The sequence below is a fragment of the Macrobrachium rosenbergii genome, chromosome 21 (assembly GCF_040412425.1).
Source record: "Macrobrachium rosenbergii isolate ZJJX-2024 chromosome 21, ASM4041242v1, whole genome shotgun sequence".
NCBI classification, from domain to species: Eukaryota; Metazoa; Arthropoda; class Malacostraca; order Decapoda; family Palaemonidae; genus Macrobrachium; species Macrobrachium rosenbergii.
The window spans coordinates 28,223,045-28,228,143 of NC_089761.1; positions in this window are offsets into that span (position 1 = coordinate 28,223,045).

A 5,099-nucleotide genomic window follows, 5' to 3' on the forward strand; every position below is an offset into this window, starting at 1 on the left:
TGCAAGCGTCCCATCGGCCCCTGGCTGCAACCCCTTTCGTTCCTTTCACTGTACCTCCTTTCGTATTCTCTTTCTTCCATCTGACTCTCCACCCTTTCCTAACAATTAATTCATGGCGCAACTGCTTTGAGGTTTTCCTCCTGTCACACCTTTCAAACGTTTTAATGTCAATTTCCGTGTCAGCGTTGAATGACCTCATAGGTCCCAGTGCTTGGCCTTTGGCCTAAATTCTATATTCAGTTCAATTCAAATAAGGTTTAGTCTCAGTCAGAACTGCATAACAAGGAATTTTACTTATGCAGATGATCCTATTCCAGTAACTATATCTCTTGGTTCGTGTTTGTTACATTTGCAAAAAGGAAAAACTGCAAAAAAAAAAATTGGCAATATTTGTATATAACCTTCAAAGGCAGTTTTAATCTGGTCACTCTTACGTATTTTGTTTTCATCTTGGGTCCTCAAACCTTGCATTAACATCTTATTCATCTCTTCCAAACATTCGGTCAGTAAATGTCAAGAAAACTGCAGATTTTTCCTGTTAATTATTTACAGCAACATCTTATTAATCTACTCCAAACATTATTTGCAGCAACATCTTATTCATCTGCTCCAAACATTATTTACAGCAACATCTTAATCATCTACTCCAAACATTATTTACAGCAACATCTTATTCACCTACTCCAAACATTATTTACAGCAACATCTTAATCATCTACTCCAAACATTATTTACAGCAAATATCCTTTAAAAAAAATTCAATGAAAGCATTAGTTCATGAGTACAAAAAAAAATATGACAGGAAGGAGGGACTTTAAACCAAATCGAAGGATTATAACTCACATGAATTTATGAAAGACAGGTAAATGAATGACTTAACCCTATGTTGCCCTAAAATGGAAAACTGCAGTATCTGCAAAATTTTCGAAATTGAGATATGCCACCTATTGGGCTCGTGAAACACTTAATACACAAGTTACTGCAATTTCAGCATTTTTCCTCAGTGCTTTCCACGAGTATTTAGGGGGTCCCATTTGCAGTATCTGCAAAATCCGTAGTAAGGCAAGGGAGTATCTACCATTTTTCTCAGTTTTGTATTTTTGCAGATACTTCAGTCTTTCATTTAAGGGCAGTATGGATGACTTGGTTTTATAGGAACATCCTACTGTCGCAGATTGTATGGAATTTTTAATACCACTGATAGATCGAGACAGTTGAACTCCATGATAATTGAATGATGTATCTCCTTCTAGAGATCTCTAGAAGTCTTCTTGTTGAATACCAAATTGCTGCGGCAGTATTTTGCAGTGCATGCTGTAAGCACGCGTGGGCAACGTGTCACAGACATCACAAACATGTTAAATACAAGTCAAGGACTTATTGATAGACCTGAACAGCGCTTAATACGATTGTCCAGTATTTGCCAAAGATTTGTTCTCCATTTTTATAATAATAATAATAATAATAATAATAATAATAATAATAATAATAATAATAATAATAATAATAATAATAATAATAATTTCAGCTCAGTCCCATATGTAGAGAGAAATAATGTATAAAGAAAATTTAGATGGACGAAATAATAAGATATAATAATAAACGGTTGAATGAAAGAACAGTAATGATAGCATTCATAATAATAATAATAATAATAATAATAATAATAATAATAATAATAATAATAATAAAAACTAATTCAAACCGTGAAGTAGGCTACAAAAAATAATTTAGGCTGACTTTAGGGAAGGAAATAAATTTCCTTTCCTTTTTAGAGTTGACATCAGCAGTGCAGTGACGCATGAGAGAATCGTATATCCAATTTAGGCCTATCCTCGAACGGGGCCAAGTTCCAACATATGCCAGGTACGAACGCGAACTATAAAGTTTCAAGAATAATGTTGTTGAATTTTTAGTTTCTGTAAAAGAAAACTATTGTGCCGGCTTTGTCTGTCTGTCCACACTTTATTTTGTCCGTACTTTTTTCTGTCCGTACTTTTTCTGTCCGCCCTCAGATCTTTAAAACTACTGAGGCTAGAGGGCTGTAAATTGGTATGTTGATCATCCACCCTCTAATCGTCAAACATACCAAATTGCAGCCCTCTAGCCTCAGTAGTTTTTATTTTATTTAAGGCTAAAGTTAACCATAATCGTGCTTCTAGCAACGATATAGAATAGGCCACCACCGGGCCGTGGTTAAAGTTTCATGGGCCGGGGCTCATACAGCATTATACCGAGACCACCGAAAGATAGATCTATCCTCGGTGGCCTTGATTATACGCTGTAGCGGCTGAACAGAAAACTCGATTGCGCCGAAGAAACTTCGGTGCATTTTTTGCTTGTATCCTGTTAGTGCTATAAAGCTTCCTGCAATTTGTGGTTTTAACAGTTTATGGTTAATGATGTTGTTATAGCTTTTACAACGTAAGCAGAATGACATCAGTACACTGGTATCCAATAAGCTAACATTATGATTTTTAAAATGTTGAAGTTAAGAAATTGTAATTCAAGAAGAAATTAATGTCATATCTTGAGCGTTTGAATATGCAATGAAGGAAGGTAAATTACGGAGTGAGAACAAGAATTACCAATTGTTTCTGAAGGATTATCTTGATGAAAGTATCTCAGAATGATTTTTCTTTCAAATGATTCACAGGTATTTCTTTGAATTTAAAGCTTAATCCAAGGATTAAAGTTAAACTTTCAAGATTGTTTTTCGATTCCTTTGTAGTCACTTAATCACTTTATCATTTTCCTCCGAGATTTACGACTAAAGAACAATACCTCTCATTGACCTCACATACCCAACCTTCATACCATAAAATTCAAAACCCCTTTTTTCCCGTCTTGACACCTATACCTGATGACGTCTGAGGTCAGGTCAAAGGTCGCCGAAGCACATCCCCTTAATTCACATCTCCGTGCCAATTGACCTTATATGATCCTGCGGGTCGAAGAGGTCAGGTCAGGGGGGAAAACGAGTGGTGGAACGAGGAGGGAGGGGTAGGGAGGGGGGCGTGGTAAGTAAGGACGGGGTATGGTCATCGGCATACAAAAGAATAAATTAATGGCACGGGTATCGATTTCAGCCTCCGACGGACCTCGTCGTAAAAAATCCATTTAGCGGAAGGAACGAGCCTTCCAGGTGATGTGTTAATGCTCTTGGGGATCGATACCCACCCCGTCTGGGGATCGATGGTACCCCCGTCGATGACCCGCCCCCAGGTTGGGTCGTGAAGGGAAGGAAGAGTGATGGACTTTGTACAGAAGCGAAGTCATCGATACAAGAACAATAGATTGGAGGGGCCAAGGTCCCTAAATAGAGTATATTTAAAGGACCTTGTTGGGGGGGGAGGGGGCAATAAACACAAGTGTACTATATGTACTATAAGGTAGTGATCAGCTGATGATAATATTAATAACAGCGATTAGGCATTATAATAATACACACACACACACACACACACACACATAATAATAATAATAAGTAATACAGTAGAGGAGTCCTTGAATAATTAGAATTAATCATTATCATTCATGTAATTTATGTGAAAGTATGTAAAAGAAATAACTAGAATATCCGACTATAGAATTTTGTTATCACTACTGCTGACGCTATTAGTTAAGGAGAGAGAGAGAGAGAGAGAGAGAGAGAGAAATCAAGCGCTGTAGGAAACGACAAACTTACTGATAAGGGACAAATTTTGGGGGAAACGAAAATAATCAATTAAGTTTCAAAGAAAGAAAATAGTGTAATAAGAAGCACACTACAGCCATCAGAATCTTGATTAAACAAAACAAGTAAAAAATGCGCCGAAGTTTCTTCGGCGCAATCGAATTTTCTGTACAGCCGCTATAGCGTATAATTAAAGCCACCGTAAATGGATCTATCTTTCGGTGGTCTCGGTATAATGCTGTATGAGCCGCGGCCCATGAAACTTTATCCACGACCCGGTGGTGGCCTATTCTATATCGTTGCCAGAAGCACGATTATGGCTAACTTTAACCTTAAATAAAATAAAAACTACTGAGGCTAGAGGTCTAAAAGTTCCTCATTAGACGGGTGGGTACCGCTCTCAGCTAGCGCTCTGCTGCCCCCGCGTTCGATTCTCCGACCGGCCAATGAAGAATCAGAGGAATTTATTTCTGGTGATGGAAATTCATTTCTCGCTATAATGTGGTTCGATTCACAACAAGTTGTAGGTCCCGTTGCTAGGTAACCAATTGGTTCTAGCCACGTAAAATAAATCAATCCTTCGGGCCAGCTCCTCTCAGGAGAGCTGTTAATCAGCTCAGTGGCCTGGTTAAACTAAGGTATACTTAAACTTTTTAGAGGTCTAAAATTTGGTATGTTTGATGAGGGGAGGGTGGATGATCAGCATACCAATTTGCAGCCCTCTAGCCTCAGTAGTTTTTAAGGTCTGAGGGCGGAGAGAAAAAGTGCGGACGGACAGACAAAACCGGCACAATAGTTTTCTTTTACAGAAGACTAAAAGGATCGAAATAAACCTTCGACCAGGACAACCGGTGCACCTCTGTCGGAGATAAGGACAGCGTCAGTTATTTCCATGCACGAAATTAGTAATATTATCTATGATATGAGGGACGTTTATTGTTATCTTCTTATCTGTAAGTTTAATCATACTTCTCCTGTGCTGATTATTATATGCTCATTATTCGATATCCTATCGTATTCGTCTCGACAGTTAGTCTGTAAATAAGTGATAGGATTTGGTATGCCAACCCTGTCCCTTTCTCTCTACTCTCTCTCTCTCTCTCTCGTGCACACTCATACAAACACACACAAGCATATATATATATATATATATATATATATATATATATATATATATATATATATATATACGTATATACTGTATATACATATATATATATATATATATATATATATATATATATATATACAAAAAGAAAGAGAGAGAGAAAGAGAGAGAGAGCGAGAGAGAGAGCACAAATTTCCACAAACAAATAATCACGGCAATTTGCTATAAAGTGCGTTTTTTAACTTCATTTACTGCGAAAACTACCTGTTGGGTAAAGTTGGCAGGTAAATCGTGAAAAGTCTCTCTCTCTCTCTC